We start from the raw sequence: 21,305 nt of genomic DNA on the forward strand, positions 1-21,305 counted from the left end.
CCAGGCTGAACAATCCCAACCCCAATTCTCTGAGCCTTTCCCCACAGCAGAGCTGCTCCATCCCTCACACTTACAAGAACTGTGATAAGGTTTTTAATTTGCCATTAAAGTGGAACAAAACCAAAGTCTGCCAGAACCATGACCAGCAAATAATCACATCATCCCCCCCTGCACACCTTTGCTCTACACTCACCCTGTTTCCAGAACATAGACATTAAATTGTATCTGAACGTGATTGAAATCACCTTGGATAAGGCAGCATTGTCATGCTGCAAAGGAATGAATACTTCTTGCCATAAATAAAAACTCTTATTCTTCAGTGGATTACTCATTTGGGCGAAGATCACTCATGTACTCCCAAAAAATCAAAATTAAGAAGCAATTCTCCGCCTAACCGTGCGAGCAGAGGGACCGAGGCTGTAATCAGACACCCTGCCATGGCAGAAGCTCAGATCCTGCTCACAGTGCCCACTGCAAAGTGCCACTTGCATGCCCTGGCTAGACTTTACTGCCTCTTATCTGCCAGCAGAACTGTGTGTGCAGTCACTCCCTAACCCAGTTCTGTCACAATGATCTTGTTAACTTAAACGCCTTTAATAGTAAGGTGTTTTTAAAGCCAAATCATTTTGACAGAGCTGGGTTAGGGCATTGCTCATGCTATTATTCCACCAAGAGCAATTTTAATTTAAGAGGTTCTTGTCATCCCCCCCCACAACATGCAAGCTACACGTTTCAAATAATTCATCTCCATTCCCATCCCTTCTCCACTGCAGTCCTGGCAGCTGAGCTATTTGCAATCAACACTGCAAGACACATCAGTGAAATGTGGGTAACAAAAGAATTTTCAACAAAATCCTGTTTCAAGCAGTCTTTTCCTTCAAGTTTTTAACCCACTACTAAAGAGCCCGTAAACTACAGGACAACAATAGGAAGTTTTGGAAACAACTGTGCTGACAAAAAGCATGTGAAGTTTGACTTTATACTTCAGAGAGCAGTCAGAGAAACAGTCGAATCAACAAAACTCAGTGGAAGATAACTCCTGGAGAAGAGGAGAAAACAGGCAATTAGGGACAGCAAACTTAAATCTCTGATACACTCCTAGTATCCAGCCACAGCAAACCGGTGTGCCTCTGTTCATTGATGCTGGAAGATTTTAGGGATGGAAGCCTCTCCACCTGCCCCACCTGCAGCCAGGCAACATCAAACTGCTGTTCAGACCAGGGGAACTCCTGGGATCCAGCACATCCCACTGCACAGGCAGAGGGGTTGGCAGTGGCCTTGAGCCAGCAGCCACACTCCGGGCCAGGCACGTTCCAGGCATTGCTGGAAATCATCATTATCCCGGGGAGCTGCGCTGAATTTCCCCGACTAACAGTGATTTTAAGGGACTGTTACGTCACCTGGAGTTAGCTGGAACAGAGAAAAGCATTAAAGCATTATCCACACATCCTTTCCTCTGGCCAAGCACCCGAAATTTCAAAGGAAGGGAAATGAGATGGGAAATGTTACACGATTGCAGGAGGGTGAATTATACTTTGTGCTGTCAGAGGATCCTGCCAATACAAGTGCAAATCTAATGTCCGAGTTTATTTTGATATATCACTCATGGCAATTTGCTTATGGCTGCTTGGAAAATCAAAAGGAGATATCTAAAGCATTATTTATTTCAGCAGCAATGGTAACAGACACCATCTCTCTCTTTCTTTACCCTGCACACACAGAGTAGTTCAGTGAACAGAGATATCCCACGTTATTTTTCTAAGCTTAGTCATGCCCCGCTACTCTTTATAGTTAAACACTTCTGAACAGTTCTTGAGGTTATTAAGCGAGTTCCTGAGCTTGTGTCAAATGCTGAGGGACTGTTTTAAGCACAGGGTTACTCTTTGCATTGGATAGAGCTGATGGAATCCATGCACTCGCACTGAGGAAATAAAGGCATGTAGAAACGCACATGCAGGTACAAAAATGTAACAGTTTCTTCAGCATTTAGACGTTTAATATTTACTGAGAGATTCATTAACCAATCTAGAAGGTTTATTATTAGCAAAAGTGGGGCACTTCAGTTTTAGGGTCTGTTTCAGAGGCAGAAAGAAGGAAAGCCTAGAAAAGCTTTTCTAAGACAAATTCCTCTTCCTTAGTTTCCTTACTCTTGTGCTTTAACTGGGAAACACCATAACTAGTGCAGATGAAGATATAGGTCATTACACAACTTGACTAATGCTCTGGGATAAGGAAAAATGACACGTACATGACATTGAAATATATCTCCCTTAATCAAAGTAATCTATTGTAACAAATTGTCTGTTATTCTGTGACTTCTAAATCATACTTAACATCTACACAGACTATTTTATGTAAATGACTATTTTTTTTCTTTGATAATTTTTGGCAAATATTTACTACCAGGAAATCGCTTTCTAAAGAAACCAAAACAAACAAACCCCAAAAGAGTATCCTGAACCTGTGATGTCATGTTATTTTTTAACTTCTACTGATATCAATAGAATTTCTTATTGGGAATATTTTTGTTGCTCTTTGGCAGTAAAATCAATATGGGCCAACTTTAAAGCTGCCAAGACTCAGACTCTTTGTATATAAAGCTGTCAGTCTTTCCAGAAGTGTTCACTACTTTAGAGAACCAGAATGTATTAAAAAAAAACCTTCACCAAGTGTGTTGTTAGAACTTTCAAACTATTTTTTCTCTTTATGATTCCTTGCACTGTGCAGTGCTCAGGATTTCCACTCATGGATCCACCAGGAACAGGACAAAGAGGCACCGTGTGCTCCACAGGTCGAAGCTGAAGTTTCCTTTCCAGAGAAAGATGTATCTACAATATTTTAAGGTTGTTTTGGATTTGGTTGGTTGGTTGGGTTTTTTGGGTTTAGTTTTGGGGTTGTGGCTTTTCGTGTGTGTGAATTTTTTGGGTGTATTTTGTTTTTCTTTTTCGTGACAGCTAATAAAAGAGGAATAGGCATTAAAACGACAACACGGCTATTTTAGCTCTTACCATAGAACAAAAGGTGTTTGAAACTGTCCCTTTCAACTTCTTGCACTTAGAAAAGAAAAAAAAAAGAAAGGTTTAGGGATTTACAGGAGTCAGACACTCCACTGATGTGTGTCAGAACATCACCTCATGCCATCGTGCTGAGAATCCCACCAGGGAGGTTCAGAACAGAAAGACAGACAACCAAAGCAGCCCAGAAGCTTAAACCGAACAAAAATAGGTGCATCAGTGTTGTTTCCATCCTTTAGTAAGAGGAAGAAGTGATCTGAAGTCATTTTTATTCTCTCCAGTCCACTGATTAAAGCGATTTTCCTTGGACTAAAATAGAACTGCATTGCTTATAGACTCATCTCTCACAGCCATGCCCGCTTTAGGAAGGTGTATTGCGGATTTTGAAGACCCACATCACTTTTAAAGGAGAGAGGGGAAAAAAAGGCAAGTTGTGCACAACACAGAGAGCTCATAAAAAGGCAAACAGATTGGGCTGCGACTGAGAAAGAGGTGTTAACCATGCTCTGCCTGCGGCATTGTTTATCAGGAGAGTTTCAGCAGCTGGGATGTGCTTATCCTGTACTTCCCGAAAAAACATTTAAATATTAATGAAGGACATAAATATCTTGCTTTCTGGGTTTCTTTTTCAGTCTTTTTTTAATATATATGTACAACAGAACTTTCGTTTTCATTGGGTTTCTTTAAAGAACGTTAAGTGTTCTCCAAAGAATTAAACAAAACATAGTAATTAAGGAAAAATCCACGAGTTTTCCTGGCATTTACTTGGGTTCAACTAAGAATATAAAATTATGAGTGGACACCATGACTCAGTGAAAGCTATATAAACTGTCCAGCCATATGAATGAATATGTGTGTGTGAAGGTCTTGAATTTTGCATCATTAATTTGATGGCAGTTTTACCATCGATTTAAAATGAGATTTTGGAAAGAATTAGGGTTCTTCAATGTTAAACTTCCTTCTAGGACAGTGGCCAAGTTGAGGGTTTGGGTTTTGCTTGGGTTTTTTCCCCCCATTTATTTGCTTGGGGTTTTTGGAAATGCACAAAAAATAAAGGCCAGAGACTAGGATAAAGAACTCAGTCTAAGCTTCAGCGACATTAAGTTTTGATGATCTGTTACTTAAAAGGCAATCAGAGCTGTTACATTTAATCCATGAGAGAGATTCACATCTAAAGTGTTGCAAAACTCAATTAGTGAACTGCACTCCCTCTTCAGTGCATACAGTCTATTTGCATTAGTATTAAGGGCTTGGATATAATATATATATATAAAGACAAATGTATATTCCTATGTTTGCATTTATATTATATATAAACATAAAACTGTAAAATATAGACATGCCTCTGATGATGATAATCAGTGACTGCAAAGGAAATGGGTTTATCAGAGTTCCTCAAACGGGGCTGAGCACTGGAGCATTCCCTCCCTGCAGACAGACACTCCAGCCAAACGTACACCACATTAGAAGGTTGAAACTATGAACCTGTGACTGCCAAGACTGACTCTGTTCACAACGTTTTGAACTCCCAAATCTGTTGCAAAGACCTCAACAAGACACACCAAGAAACACCTTCCTGAGCTTGTCCATGAGTCGGGCACCGCAGGGCTCAGAGGGCACTTCCCATGGAAGGATTCCCTTGCTCAGCTCCCGGACTGGCAGGCACTGCTAATTTGCAATCCCAGCCAAGGTTTGCTGATCATTCTCAATTTCAAATGATTTGCACAAGGCACATCATGATCAGCACCTTGGAAAATCAATTCTATGAGTGTTATCACTGCAGCTCATGGATGAAGGCTCATGACTAAGGCAGGTAGAAATCAGTCTTTTGTCTGGAGTCAGATGCTTTAAAATCCATCTGTTGGTAACTGAACTGGTTCAGAAACACTTTTTTTCTTTTCAGCTTGCATTTACCACTCCAGATACCATCAGTACCTGATGTATTTTGGGAGCAAAATTTTATTAATGTAGTGGAAATGCCACTGAGTTGACATTATTTACTTGACTGACAAAATGAGAGACGTGCCGAAGAGATTCTAGAACAAAGGGGTCTGTCTGAGAGGAAAACAAATATATATATATATATATACACACATTTGAAATCTCAAATTGGACTTTACCTTGTTCTCTGTCTGTCTACTGCTCAAATAGTTATGTTTGGAAAGATATGAAGTGAGCCACCTTTTCTATGGCAACAACACTAAGAAAAATGTTGAGTTTCCATGATCTAATTTAATTCTATTGATGTGATCTTCTGGTAGCAATGATGCTTAAAATGTTCCAAGCTCAAATTGCCTTAGCATTTGCCTCCCACTGAAAGAATTTAGGTTTTATTATTTTATACTCATAGTTGAAAGACTCTTATGACACCACTTTAGTGTATAATGTAAGCATACAGCTGTCAGTATTAACAGTAGGTCAGGCTTTAATAATATTAAAATGGAAAAGGAATACTGCAATAGGATATATGGTATTTTATGATTATGGAGCATGCTATAAAAATACCTGCTTTACTAAGTATCATGAGCAGCTGCTTTCTGTCACAGAGCACACACAGCCATCACCTAGAAATACACGGCTCCGAGAGCTTATAGTACATGTTCACATCTCCTTCTCTCTCATAAACTCGAAGGTCAGTATTTCTTTCCCTTTAAAGACTCTCAAGTTTTGGAAATGAAATGCTCTGTGAGTATCAAGAGTCAGGTGGGTGGGTTCCAGGCCTTGATTTTCAATAAGTGTCTGAAGAAGTCCCAGCTAAAGTCTGTAGGAACTTCATTCCAAAATGAAGGTTTGAAGAGATGAAATCTGCAACTGTGCAAGAGGAGATAGAAAATTCAGGAAGTACTTCAAGGGGGAACAGACCTAAATCTATATCCATGGCCAATTGTCTGTTCTTGGAATGGGTGTGTATCCTGAAGGAAGGAGTACAAGTATATTTTTTCCAGAGAAGACAATGCATCATATGTTAACAGTGATCCAAATACAGTGTCCAGGGATCAATTAAGTTTAGTTGATAAGGGTGCAACATTACTGGGAAAATCCTGATGATTACAAATGACAAAAAGTGACTTTAAATCTGATTGTGGGACTAATTCTCCCCTCGCAACTCCGGTTTGGACCTCAGTAGCAGGAGCTGATGGGAATGACTAAAGTATATTGAAAAAGCACTGAGTGACTTCATCTAAGGAGGATTCTACTTCACCTCACAGTGACGAAAACTTCCTTTATTTTTCAATGAAAGATGTAAAAGGAGTCACTATCCTATACAGGGATACTTCTTGTTAAAAGCAGTTGCATTTGTTAAGCAAGCACACGTAGTCTTATTGATTTGTTAATATTGAAGAAAATGTCCAAAGTTAGTTTCTTGGCCAGCAGCATGCCCAGTTAACAAATTGCTCACCTGGATAATTTAACCAACTTACACGAAATGCTTCGATCTCTGAGGACGCTGAAGGCCCTCACCTCTCAACTTAGACACGGAAATCAAAGTTCTCCACAGCCAGGATGCAAGTTTTGGAAAAAAAGAAAGGAGTTAATAGCCAAGGAGAAAGCTAGCAGAGAGCTGGGCTCGTTCTGTAAGCAGTAATGTGGAACAATAAGGTTTAATGGATTAAAATATCGTGTAATAATCACTTCCTCTCCTAGGGTTCTTCTGTCACAAATATCCACTCGATTAGGCTGGGAGGTGACACTACAGAGAGCTTTTGGGGTTTGATGTTATCAGATTTTATGGGTGTGAAATTCGGTAATTTCACAGGTATGCAAAATACTGACTCCTGGTAGATGCTTTATCGTTTTACTTAAGAGAGGCAAAATATGCACGAGGGTAATTTTTCAGTCTTCTGAGTTTATTTGTTATTTACTTATATTTACTGAGAAGTCTATTGTGAAATCTCATCTTGTTCATAGCAGTCTAGTATGGAACACAGAGGAGGATCATCACTCATACAAGAGCACTGCATATTTCTCCTTCTCCTCATTGCAGAGCAACTGTTGAAGAATTTCCAAAAGAGGATGAGTGAAGTTAAGAGGACTCTTTATCTATAGCTTTGGTAGTTATCAGCTCTATTCTTTAATTGAAACTGAAGTGAGCAGCTGTTAGCTTCCCTTCTATTAAACACCAACGCGGTAGATTTGAAACAATAAACAGTTAATGCTATTTGAGTTCCTACAACCAGCACCCCCCAGAAAAAACATCTGGCTGTGATAACCAGAGCCACAAATGGTGAGCCGTTTACGAGATCAAGTTGGCTGTTTAGAGGTGTCAGCCTTTATAAAACTTGTATGAGTGTTTATTCCTGCTTTCAGAGGAGACAGACTCGTTTGCATGAAACAGAGTGTGTGTGTTTGTGCCTGTCTGAAAGAGAGAAAGAGGGAGGGAGAAGCGAGGGTACAGACTTTGATACCTGTTGGCAACACGAGCAGGTTTGTGTGGAGCCGTTCTGTGCCAGGTTGGATTGATTCCACCCTATTTAGTCTGGTACTAAATGCAAACTGTTTGAATTGAGGCAAATTCAAGACATGACTGAACAGCAACGAACCGCAGAGGAATTCCTGCCTGTGTTAAGTAGTGTCACCTTCATGGCGGTAGGCAGAGTCTAAATAAGGATTTGAGTTAATCTCTATTATATTACCCTCCTAGAAACTGCCATAGGCTTTCTGTGCTGAAGCTTTGCAGTGCCTCCCAGGTTCCCCAGCCAAGCCCGGGCTCAGGTCTGTCTAGCAGGGATGCTGTCTGGCAGCTCGGGGCTCCCAATTGGGATGCTGCTACCCGGCAGATATTGTAGCCAAGCAGAATGGAAGGATGTGTTACTCCTCTGCCTCCCTCAAAAGCGAGATGAAGCGTTTAGTGGCACAGCCAGATTCAGGGGGCCACAGAGTCCTGCATTTCTGCTCTGGGAGCCTTGGCAGCGAGGGACCGGAGCTGAGGAGCTTTCCCCCGCTCCCAAGTTTCAGCTGGGTGCATTCTCTGTTTAGTCAACCAAAGCAAAACAACTTGTGGGACAAGGATGACTCCTGGCTAGTTATGGCTAAAGATTCATTCCCATCTCAGCTGTAAGAGAGAGAGCAGTATTTCTGGGATACTTTCCTCTATGAAAGTAAGAAAGGAAGCTGTGAAGCCATTCCTATTTATTTACTTATTTAGGGGGTGCAAAGCTTTTGGGGGAGGGAAGGTGGTGATAAAACAGGGGGATTTCCCCCCCTCACGGTTCTTCCAGCCTCCTCCTCCCTCATTTACATATCTGGCTGGTGGGTGATTTTTATTCTCAGCACGAAAACTGCAATCTATTTCAATGCATGAATGCAGCCCTGCATCTATTCAACACAGTGAAATAGCCCAGAGACTTATTGTACTAAATAAGAAAACAAGGAAAAGAAACGGGTTCTCCAGCCTTGGAAGCAACCCTCTGTGATCCAAAGTCCTTCTGATCATTTACAGGGGGGTGAAGAAGGGAAGGAAAAATAAACCGCCTCAAAAAAAAAAAAAAAGAAACCAAACGGGAGGAGAAATGCAATTACCACCACTTCTCCTCCCGAGGGAATAATAATAAGAATAATTAAAAAAATCCTAACAAGCATTTTCATTATCGGGAAAATTGAAAACATCTGACCGAACGAGGCACCACAGTTCAGCCTAATACCGCACCTATGGACGAGGAAGGCGCTCGCACAGCGCACCTTGCACGCACACAGAGCCCAAGTCAGACAGAAACCCACGGAGCGAGAGCCCTCTGCCAGCCAGCCACAAATTGTATTAATAAAATGAATACTCACTCTTTCAAGGAGCAAGGGAACCGCTCGCCCACAGCCACTTCACGCACGGATTGAAAGGGTGAGGTACAAAAAAAAAAAAACATCAGCCAGTCCCTGGGAACAGGCAAGATTCCCCAGATTTTCTTCTCATGCTTTCCGAGGCTGCTGATGCTGGAGGAGACGCTGGTTGCTGCGCTTCCCGGGTCTCTGTGCCTGCATGCTGGAGTGCAGTTAATAATTTCTCCCTTCACACGAGCCAGCGGCAGCAGCACGTCTCCAGGAAAGCAGGGATATTCCAAATAAATCCGCTAATTCCGGGGCTGAGCGCGCTACCGTGCCTGCCTGCCTGCCAAATGTAACTGTGAAGCGATGTGGAAAAGTGAGCCGGGAGCCTCCCCTGACAGCTCTTATTGGGCTGATCTCGGAGGCAGGTCTAGCGCTGGGAAATTCGTGTAAGCACTTCGGGGTGGTGGTTTTTCCCCCCACCCCCCTCCCTCTCCTGCGCACCCCGCACCCCGCCTTCCCCCCGGCGAGGGGGGCACGCAACTTTTCCAGGGCTCCCCGCGGCCGCCAACTCCGCGCCGGGGCATCTCCCGCGCCCGGCAGGGAGGGAGGGAGGGATGGAGGGAGGGAGGACGGGCGGGGGTGGCACCGGGCGGGCCCTGAGCAGCCGCGGGGCCACCGGGGAGGCTCCCGCCGGGGCTGGGACGTGCCCGGAGCCCCCCGCCCTTTGGGGCGATGCCCGTCGGGAAGGGGAGAGCGGGAGAGGGGCGGCGGGCACGGGGGGGGGATGCGGCCGCCCCCTGAGGGGCCGCGGGCAGCTGTTCATCTCCGTGAGACACATGCTGCAGGCGGGCGCCCCGGGGACAGGCAGGGCATCCTTTAAAAGCCCTTTTCCCTGGACGCTCCGGGGAACTGCAGGCGGGTTTGAACGCGCTCCGGAGCCGCGGGTGGCGGCCAGACGGGCAGAGGCAGCGCCGAGACCTCCCCGCAGCAGGAGCCGGCTGGAGGGCAGCGCCGCGCAGTAAGTCCTTGACCCTCGCCCCCTTCCCAATCCGCTTTGTGACTGACAGCGCTGGGATCCGGCACGGCCCGGGCATCCTGAGCGCTGGGGATCCTCACCTTTGGCTGACGGAGCTGAAGGTGGCTCATCCCATCCGAGGGCTCCGCGCGGGTCCGGGCTGAGGAACCCTGAAGGGGAACCCTGAGGGGGAACCTTGCCACCCCCGTGCCCGCCTTCTTTAGCCACTGAGTTTGAGTTTCCCCCCTTTTTATGTTGCATGGGTTTTCCATCAGCAGGTTAAATATGTTATTCTTGCTAATTGCATACATCATAGCTCTGAATATTTCCCAAGTTTAATGTTTGCTAAAAGAGGAGGGGTAAGAGCACAAGGTATAGATGTGGTCAGGTACAGACAGTCACTTAAAATGGAGGACTGATTCAACACTGAACTAGTGCTGTTGAGGAAGCATAAGTGCACTGAGTTCCATCCTTGTTCTCCAACTCTCCTTGACCAGTAATATGTTGTGTTTAAAATGAACATTCAGGGGGGTTCTATACTGCTGAACCTGGTTCATTGCTCAACTTTATTTTTAAAAGGCTGGTCATCTTCAACTCATTCAGAGCACCTGGAAGCCTCTTCACTCTAAGCACTAGATAAGATGACTATTTTGTTGAAGATCAATCTAGGATGGCAGAAAGTGGACCCTAATATTCTTCTATACAGTAAGAATACATTATAATTTAGTTCCATGGTTATTAATCTTATTTTTCATGCTCATACTACTATGTGTGCATGCACACATGTAAGACAGTGAACGAGACCCCTTCATTTGGAGCTTGTACCTGCTTGACTTAGTTATAACTAAGTGCAAGTTATTGCAAATAACAGGTGCATTTCTTCTTGCACAAATCCTCTTTCTGAAAAGTCTCCAACTCATGGGAATGTAGCAAAATGTACCCAGAATGTTACATTTTTCAAGGACAATAAAGAAACATCCAACTACCTCTTTGCTTCCCTTAGCCCAAACCTTCGCTTTCCCAGCTGTGAGACTGGGATGATTCCTTGGAGAAGGATGGATATAAAAATACACAACCCTGACCTGAAACAGGCAGAGAGCCTTGAGGGAAATACAAGACACTTTGCAGTGCAATAGATAAGGTCAGAAATGTGGCTTCCCTGTACCTGGGGTTCTGCAGACTCAAAGGGTGTTTTTCTCCCCCATCCTTCCACCAACTGAGCAACACAGCAAGAAAATAGATGTTGTCAGAAGGAAAGCACGAGGATGCTTAGCCTGGCTTTACTCCTGGTAATTGATGACGGTTTTCAAACTTTTTTCAAGGTTTCAGTAAGAGTGGTGGCCCACCTTGCTTTAATTTCTATTAAAAACACCTGATGGAAGCAAGCAAGAATAAAAGTTCTCCCTAATAAGATCCCCTGTGTCTCTGCTTTAAACAGGCAGCACAGTGGAGTGTGGGAAGAAGGCTAATGGTGGAGGTTGTACCTCCAAGTATAGCTTGAAAGTTTAGGTTTTTGTTTTGATTTCAACCTCTGACTTGTGCCATTTGTTCTATGTGACCTTTCTTGCAGCTGGAAATTACTGGGGCAAGTGCTCTGCTCTTTCATCCTCAAGTTGTAGGAGAGGATGGTAAGTGTCTTGTTAAAATGGATTATGCCATCCATGGATTCCCCTGCTGGAAACCCTTTCAGATGATGGAGTAAATCTTGACAGCAAGAAGTGTATGGATTAAAATTAATGTAAAAATAATCTTGGAACAGCAAAGGAACATTTGCAACCTTCTGCATCCTATCCAAATGAAATGATTTAATGATATTTACCGTAGTGAGATATATATACACACACTATTGCATAACACTGATGAATATGCTGGCTAAAACATTGTTCCCTCTTAAATAAATATTAAAAGGAAGATTATTCCTCTACCATTTCATTTTTTAAGCAAAAAGCAGCTCAGACTCCAATTGAAATGGGATGAAGATTTTTAGTTTAATAACTGTACTGAAGAACAAATGTTATCTGCAAAATGCATATGACTGAATGCATCCTGGATCAAAATGGAATGCAATTTTCATATTAAATTTTTTGATCGGGAAAAAAAACCAACAAACCAGAATATGCAAAAAGTATATCAAGTTTGTGGGATGAGTTGGTTGTTGTCTTTGTTATTTTGGGGTTATTTTTCATCTTGTTTGGTTCCTTCTTTTGGTTTGGTTCAGGGGTTTGGGCAGGTTTTTGTTATTTTGTTGTTATTGGTGGTTTTGGGGATTGGTTTTGTTGGTTTTTGACTGGTTGTGACTGACAATGGGGAAAAAAATTAACCTCTGCTTGGACGAGAACCTGGAGATTTTCTTCCATATTGCTTTGCTTTTATGAGCAAGAAGGATTAAAACCCCAGTGTGACTTCCCCTTCATATAAGACAGGAAATATCTATCACCTAAAGTATGTGGCATGATGGAATTCAACCATCTTTTCTCACTTTTATGTTCTTGTGAAAACAGTTGTTGACATCATCTAATTCTTTGTTCCTCAGCAGTGCAATGAACTGCCTTGTGAAGACAGAGAATTTAGACCTTAGTGCTTAAAAATATTCAATAGGAGTGACTTGAAATGAGCTCTTCAGGGGCAACTCAATCACAGCACAGCCTTAGCAGGGCTGCTGCTGATGTCAGTGCTCAGCGTCATCTCATTTCAATTACAATGCCAAAGCCAGGACTTGAAAGGGGTGGGGAGGAGAGCGAAGGGAAAAGAAAGCACTGCTCTAATTCCTCCCGTTCAGGTTTTATTCCATCAGATCACCTAGCACTCAGATATTTCCCTCAAAGCACCAGCAGCTGATTTCAGTTTTTAATACACAAAATAAGGCCTGATACAAAATTAATGGGTCCAGTGTGACTTGCTTGATCAAGATAAATGACTTTACTACAAGCTACCTTTACTTACAGGGATTACCACTACATTGCCACTTCAAAGCAATGTTATTAATAAGAAATTAATAACTGATCTGAAAGTTACTAAAGGAAGTTTACAGAATAGTGGTGTCACTTGCCATTATTCTATTAAAGCTTTAAATAAAATCAGAGCTGACTCTGCATTGTTTGCACCTTTTGCTCAGATTATGAGAGGGATTATTCCTAAATTTAATTTGCTTTGCATGCTAGAATTCACATTCCATAAACTAAGAAAAAACAAGATTTATCTTAAATCCAGAACATTTCTGAATGAAATATGTGCTTTTATCAGCTCCCTCTGCCAGCACAGAGACATAATTAGCTTTAGAACATGGGTTCTTATCACTGTCTTGCAACCTTTAAAACCTGCTTGTATACAGTTATCACAAGTTGGTTATCAGGAAAAATAATGATCTCCTGTGTTTGGGAAGTCACTGAAAACATCTGTAACTTGAAAAAAAAATCCATTATATAATGCTTACAACTGATGCTGTAGATTAAAACAAAGGAAAGGATACAAGCAGCCCGTGAGATAAAGGTATATGGTTTGGGGTAGGTTTGGGTGGTTTTTTTCCCCTCTGAAAGCAATTCCAGTTTACATTTTAACCAGCAAGGATAGGGACACTGAGAAACTCAAGTGAGGGATTTGCAGAGGTTAAAATTCCAGTATCCAACACTGGAACAGAAAGCTTGGAGAGCCCCACTGAAGGAAGAGCAGCTCACTAAGTAGCAAGCAGCAGCCATAAGTGACAAAAGTGATTCTCAACCACCCAAAAATACTTGCTTTCCAATCTGGCCCTCTGAGAAAGGCACCTAATCCAAGTCCAGTCCCTTGTTACTGCACACATGAGCAGAAACAGATGCACTGAATTTGAATATGTTACTCTTGCTTTGACAGGAAAAGCACATCCTCAAAACCACTGAAATTCCTCTTTCAGCCTAAGGACAGTCAAACAGAAGGTTTAACCCAACAGCAGCACAGGGCTTGTGGGCCCTTAACTCATCCTTTTCCTATCCCAAAATCACTCCATTTCGTACTATAAAACATAAGTAGTTCTGGGCCCCTTTCGCTCTCTAGAGATTATAAAATATAAAACCCCCAACTACTCATTTGTGTACCATTTGCACCAATGATATTATGGAGAGCATAAAAATAACAACACATTATCGGGTTTTGTTACTCCTTGGGCACTATTTGCAATTTTGACTAGTTGCTGTCAGGTTGGCTATTAGAAAAACAATTATTCCTTTCGTGCATCAAACCCTAGGATGAAGACAAAAGAAAATCATATCCAGCAAGGAGTTCAACCTTTTTTTTTTTTTTTTTTTTCTGCATATTAATGTGCAAAAGGGTACAAATTGTACAGGATGCAATTTGGAAAGTTAATCTTTTGCTGTTAGTTTTCACTGTACTTTGTGAGTGTCGATAACGGGATCGGTTGCAGTAGCTGCGCAAATATTGTTTGCTCTACCTCAAGTGCCCTCTAGTGTGCAGTAATTAAGCAGGTTAAAATATTTTTTTCCCCTTTTTTTTCCCCTAACAGCCGCTCTTCTAAATCCAAAAGTAATGTGCAACTCTGCTTTTCTTCCAGAGGAAAGAGAAATTTAATGTTCGCTGCATTAATCGTGTGGCTATAAATGAATTATGTCCTCTATGGAAAATCAAATCACCCCTGTTGCTGTCAAGGTTTTATTCTGAGAGGTATTAGTTAAATAAAGCCCAATAATTCTTCTGGGCATTTTGCAAATGTCAGGGTACAAACAGTTTTCAGTGTTATCAGAATCAAAACAAGCCTTCCCTCTGATAAAGAAAATTAACGTATTCATCAACAAAGCATGACCCTCGAACGAGTTTTAACAACAAACCCCCTGATTATGCTTGCAGAGTTTTTTAACAGGACTTTTTCTCCCCAGTTTAGAAAACAGGCAATTCTACATGAATCTGCTGACTGAGGCACACATGTAACAAGCTCTGTGTGTTCTCATCTGTCCTTTCCAGCAGGATTGATGTGCCCTGTCGGTCAAAATTCTGCCATCCCTTGGCTGGGTAAATGGAGTCAGGTCTGTCAGTGGGACCAACTTCCTGACGACAGAGGGAGAACGGCAGGAGGAGGAGAAGAGAGAAGATGGTGGGAAATCAAAGTCTGGAGAGGTAAAATCACCAAGTGAAGCTCCAGGAACAAGGAATGAAAAAATATCAGTAGGTGTGCCTGCAAGAGGTGGTTGTTTAACTTAATCCTATTTCTAAGGGGCTCCTCTGCTTTTAAAAAGAAGGCAACACTTGAGTTATCCGCCTGATTTTCTCCACTGCACAAATGAGTTAATTTTGGGAGAACCATTGAGGAGTTTTCCCCCCCCCCATCCTTCATTTCATTGTGGCCTGACTTCAGAGCCAAGTACTCACTTTCAAGCAGGATTTACCATAAAATTCCAAGATAATAGCAAGCTTAAGCATACCCTCCATAAACCAGAGTTTTAATGGACTTCTGAAAGCTGAGGTAAGAGGGATGGGTGGGTCCCAGGAGAGATGAAATGGTTGCCTGTAACAGGGATATGCTGCAAGGTGAGAGAATTGAATTTTTTATGAGTTGTAAAATCAGTAGGACTTCCTATAAGTGCAAAGAGTCATCACTGCTGTCTCTGAGCTGGGGCTGTGGTCGTAGGGCTGTGGTTTCCAAGTGAGAAGCCCACAGGATTGCTTCCTGTTTGTCAGCTTAGACTCTTCCCCGCTTGGCAGGTCGGCTTTTTGGAAGGTTAATTTTCGTACCTCCTGCATTCTGCAGAGAACATACTGTTCTAGCACAGCTTAAACTTGCATAGGAGGCTACAGAATAGAGAGCTAAGAATCACACTTTGCCAATCCACACTTTTGTAACACTTAATGGCCTATTTTAATCTATTTTAACAGCCACACTGCACCCAGGCAATGCGGTGGCGGTGATGTAACAACTCGATTTATTCCAGAAACAATGCCCTCACACTTCAGAGCAAGTACAGAGCTAATGTACAAGTTTTTAGGGGCTAGATAGGGTTTGGCAGTGATTTGGGAAGACAACCTGCATTCATTACCATCAGATGTGAGTAAACCCACCCAGATGTGCACAGCCCTCATCACTACAGCGAGGAGGGAGAGCTGCTGTTCCAGCAGGAGCCAGTAACCTGCTCTGGATACCAGCAACACACAGGGAAAGGGAAAAGCCACTCAGTGGCAAGGGGAGCTTCCTGCTAGAAAATGGATGACTTCCACACTGGCAGCATTCTGCTACTCTGAACAAAGCAGATCTCCTCAGTTTGGCCCATGTGCTGCCCTCCTTCACTAGAGTAGCAATAGCGTGACTCAGGTCCATGTGAAGGTGACAGTGACAGCAGGCAAGGAATCCAACACTACCTGTGGTTACTGATAAAAGGAAAAGTAGCACAAGTCTCGGGTTCCAGCAGGTACCACCTTAAGAAACTCCCTGAAAGGTATTTTTGCACACCTCATAACCCAAATCTAATGGCAGCACCAGCTGGAATTTGGCTGCAAGCTCAAATCCTGTTTGTTTTGCCATTCTGAGTGCAGTGACAGATTAGGAGTATGTGCTTATTTCAAAGTACTTTTCTCCAGAGATTTCTGCTTTGTTTCTTTATTTAATTAAGAAGGTAAGTCAACATATTGCCCATAGAGGGATTTTTCAGCAACTGCTGACATCGTAGTTTGGCAGACTGATCTTAAAAAAAAATGGTCATGCTGTGGTAAAAGAAAGCATCCATTTCCCCTAAAAATATTTCTGGTGCATATGCATATGCATATTGCTAATGAAGGAGAATATAAACCATTTAAATCCACAGGACTTAGAGCTGAAGGACTTTTTATTTAGTAAGGAGCTAAAATGGCAGAGTATATAGAGGAAGGACCATTTTACTCCAATTACATAGTTTAATGCCAGTAACTTAGGGAATCAAGTCAGTACCTTCAGAAATATATTCAACATTAATTTACAAACTTTGATAGGTGGTTTTTATTGCCAAATGTAGTAAAACCAAGTGAAGAAGTATCTGAGACTGAGAGGATGCAAATAATGTCCCCAGGAGAAAACAGCATGAAAAGGGTGTGACTAAAAGTTCTGCTACTTGTTGATCCTCAGCGCCTTTGCAAGTCCTTAGAAGTAAAGAGACAGGAGTAAAAGGCAATGTTCTCCATGAATTACTCAAATCAGATAATCCAGCTGTGGAATAACTGAAGGAATCAGGACTTGATTCACTATTGTGCTAATTTCACTAATTCCAGCCTAGCACTGGAGTAACACTGTGGTAAAAAACAACCCATATTTGTATTTAAATTAAAATCTCTAATATTCATCAAATATTTATAAGACTATATAACAAATAATTGTGGCAAACATTGTGTAATAAAGATGAAAGGGAAATTAACCTTGTGAATTTTTAAACTGAAGAATAAAGACCATTACATTAATAAGACTTAATTATAGCATTAAATATTTAAAATTATGCCCTCCAATAAATGTTTTTATTTAACATATTTCTTTTTTATCTATTACATTAGTAAAATGCCTTTAAGATATGAAAGAAAAAGAAAAAAGAAGAGGTATTTCTTTTGGATAGCCCTGCAGCTACATAAAAAGGAGAAGGGAGCCATATGTTACCCCTTCAACTCAAGGTCAGTTCTCAGGACAGAACAACCTGTGCTTCCACAAGCCTCAGCTCCCTGCCTGGATGGGCTGGTGAGGGGCTGCATCTTTGCTAAGCATTTTTCTTCAGTTATTCTCATTTTCTAGGCCTAGCTTGGCTCTCTCTGTGTTGAAGAACTGAGTTAAGCTGGCACAAGGGAAGAATGTCACCACCTGTGTTTCTAGCATTCCATTTAGCATCTAACCCCTTTTAAAAGGGGTTCAAAGACCAATTTCTGGCCTGCAGAAATGAGTCTCCCTTTGCTGTCACTGACACAGCACAGGTGTGACAGCAACAGTTGGAAATTCGGGAAATCCTCAGGGAGTCCACACCTTGCAAACAAGAGAAAGGATCAGTTTGATTGCAAAGAACTGGGAGGTAAAAGCTTTGCAAGGGAAACAACCCCCCCCTCGTCCCTGTATCGATGTCACAGAGTCTTTCCTTGGCATTAATTTGTCTCAGCTTATTCTCTCTTAGCCTGTTTTAATTATTCTACAAACAGTAGAAGGGCTGAAGCCAGAAGCTTCTGAATCAAACCAAAGGCCAGGTAACAGTTTAACCCACAACGCTGCAGCCCTGCCCAGAAAGAGATTTCTTTTTCTAGCACACCCTCAGAACTTTCAGTGTGCCCCCATATTTATGGCATTTCCAAGTAACATTTCTGTCTCTTCAGGGCACCCCAGCTGTTCTTTGTGCCTTGGCTGTAGGTGCAGAGCCCACACCCAGGTAACCTGCCTGTCCCAGCTTTGCACTGAGAGCTGACATTACATTACATGCACAGAAACACTGATTAAACCCAAATGGCAAACAGTAATAAACCAAGTCTAACTCATCAGCATTTCACACCTATCAGAGGCTACAACTTAATGATGCTTTAGTGGAAGTTCTCTTGATTTACAAGCATACAAAAATAAAAAGCCCTCTCTATTTAATTATTGTGCTTTTTGTAGTTAAACCATTCTCTCTGTTTACTGGAGTAACACTTAATCTGAGGTAATCCCCACAAGTTCCTGTTTATTTCTGTAATATTCTTTTGACTTGTCTTCTGTAGATTGTGTGTTTTGTTGCTATGATTTTCTTCCCAGTCCCTCACCATTTCCCACTCCTCTATCCCTCATCAGCCATACTGTAATTACAGAAATGTTATTTTTTGGTGGACAGGTGCATAGGGTTGCTGGCAGAGTTGCTGCCATTATGCACTGCAGAATATTAAAGAATCATATGAATCAAGTCTTAGTGAAAAATATTCTTGAGAATTATCAAAAAGCTTGAACTAAGTCTGGTTTGCTTGTTTACGCAAGGGGATAACTCAGCTAGAACTAGGTAAGCTTTATTTACATGTGGCAGCTAGGACTGCACTGGAGATATAGTCTTCTAATTAACACTCATGATGCTGCAAATATAACCAGGGATAAACACATATTCCATTATGTAAAGCTGCCACTCACTGCTACAATATTCTTTTCTTCTCAGTGCACAAGTAAAACAATGCTACAAAGCAAACAAGCACTGAGCTTTCACTTCAGTACCTGCCTAATAATGTCATACCTTATTTCCAGGAGATTGTTTATTTGGAAAAGTTGCCAAAAAAAAAAAAAAAAAAAAAAAAAAAAAAAAAAAAAAAAAAAAAAGGCAGTGTCATCTCCCATCACTTCATTTAACTAAGGCTCAAGAGGCAGTAGAAATAACACTCAAGCTTCCACTAGTGTTATGTTTTCCTTTGCTTTAAAGTTTCCATAAATAAGGCATCTATTTCTGACTGGCAAGGTACTGACTACTGAAAAGTGACACTTTGCTTACAAATAGAAAGTTTAATTTGTAGGACAAATAAGAAATAAAATACGTATCATGGTTCCAAATGGATCACTAAGGCAAGGCAGTCTTCCTAGGCACAGGTACAACCAAACAGTGAAGGGAACGTTGAAAATTCCCTGGCAAACACTTCCCAGCCGTGTCCCCACCAGGATTTCCCCTGGGTGCATGTCTCTGTGACATGCCATGGTCTAAAAGGACCCCCCTGCCACACCTTCCTTTGTGTTGGTTGGGCTGACAGGGACAATGGGAACCACCCAGCTGGGGATGCCTTCCCATGGCAATTCTGCCCTTCCTTTTCACTCCAGTGTGGGTGGGTGACTCCCACCATCCTGCCCAGGGGGTTCTGACCCCACAGCCTCCTAACCAGCACACGGAGGGGCCAATGTGCTCATGTGCCTTTACCACAGAGGTCTGCAAACCTTCAGGGCCTTGCAAGATCTCTCCTGAAAAGCCAGTGACTGCTGTCATTTGCAGTAAGACAGGATTCATCATCTCCTTTCCAGTTCAGCCCAGACAGGCTTGGACAGGGGCATGGCCTTCACACAGAGCGCTCTGGTAAAGTGCCTCCAGACAGACTTTTAGTCTCCACACCACAGTTCACTGCACACCCTTCCCCTGAGTTGTCTCATATATAATTTAAATGTTTAATGCAAAGCAAAGCTAATGTTAACAATACATATTTTTGAAGACTGACAGTATAATGCTTTATTTCCTAAAGGAATAGCTGGAGAGATCCACAAGCAAATTACAAAGCCAAGTAACACTGTCTGACCAGACATAATTTGTGCTCATCTCTGAGAAATCTTAGAGTGCATGCATCCCTTCCTCCTTCCCAGCCAGGCAAAGTGGGATTTACTGTGCGGTTTTCTTTCAGGCAAGGTATGAAAAGCTGCAGTGCACTTTGTTCTGCATTGGTATTAATGATACCTTTAGAACTGTGATGTCTTTGATATCTATTGTGTGCTGCTGACTGATGGCTCTTTCTAGCCTGGGAAGGTACTTTGTCTTAGCAGGTTTGTGTGGGCTGAGAGTGGAGGTCACGAGAATATTTTGAAGTCGAGGATTTTTAAATTAATATAAAGTATCATATCATTAAAGTCACCCTAAAACTTTCTTTGTCCATGCAGGAAATTATTAGATATTATCCTATCTTGGTTCTGGTTATTCTTTATTGCTGTTCATTCTCAGAGACAGTGGATGAGAATTCACACGAGCAAGAGCAGGGACAGCACAATCATTCTCTTTGTGCACAATCTCTTGCATATTTGCTGCAAGGCCCCCCAACTTCTTTTAAAATAAAACACTCAGAAGCAGCAATTCTGGTAATTGTATGACTAATATCTTCATTATCAAAAAGTGGTGTCTTTCACATACAACAAATGGAGGCAGTACTACCATCAGCACTGGAAATAAGGGTTTAGAAAAGGGGAATCATTTATCAAAAAGAAAAAATAAACTGAAAATTTTAATTTGTGGCATGAGCTTTTCTTAACCTGCATTATAACCTGTAAACAAACATTAAATAAACAACTTGTGAACCGATTCCATATTATCTTATCCATTTCTTTTACCCCACTAGTAATACTAAAAGTAATTTTGCATAAGAGGAGACCCACGTTTTGCTCTTAGATTTTAATTAGGCCATCTGAAGTGGGAGCAGTGCTTAAGAGCACAAAAGATTGGAGACAGAAGAAACAAAACTGGCTAGGGCAGGAAATGAGATGGTTGTTTGGAACAGCTCAGCTGGTGAGTGATCAATGCAGTGCCTGGTGGGGAGCTGTTCACTCTGCAGAACCACTCGTGCACTGGCTCTGAGCACCAGCCACCTGGGCAGTCTGAGGGAGGAGAAGGACCCTGGACCGACCCCTGGGGCTCATGGGGAGCCTCCCGAGGTCAGGAGTGAGAAACGCTCGGTGCTGCTGCCCACGCCAAACCTGAGCTATGAATAGACACCTTCATCCTCTAGGCTTGTCAATCTGTCACCAGGGAAGAAAATAGAAGGGAAAATTAAAAGGTTATGATGTTATCGTCTCCATAAATAGGATTTCAGTCATCCTGGAGAAGTTGCTGCGCTGGGAT

The 21,305-nt window shown here is 42.1% G+C and overlaps 1 protein-coding gene across 3 annotated transcripts in view; it reads right to left on the minus strand.

Annotated features, from left to right (window-relative positions):
* CDH8 (cadherin 8) overlaps window positions 1-9,234 on the minus strand; it is a 154,144-nt gene extending 144,910 nt beyond the window's left edge. For all 3 annotated transcript variants that reach the window (XM_027899211.1, XM_027899210.1, XM_027899213.1), the window contains exon 1: window positions 8,790-9,234. The gene's annotated coding sequence lies outside the window, so the exon portion shown is untranslated. The remainder of the gene's footprint in view (window positions 1-8,789) is intronic.
* Window positions 9,235-21,305: the final 12,071 nt, after the last annotated feature.

Source organism: Empidonax traillii, unplaced genomic scaffold, assembly GCF_003031625.1.
Source record: "Empidonax traillii isolate 1590-97213 ecotype Southwest subspecies unplaced genomic scaffold, ASM303162v1 scaffold650:size632282, whole genome shotgun sequence".
In the NCBI taxonomy this organism is placed as follows: domain Eukaryota; kingdom Metazoa; phylum Chordata; class Aves; order Passeriformes; family Tyrannidae; genus Empidonax; species Empidonax traillii.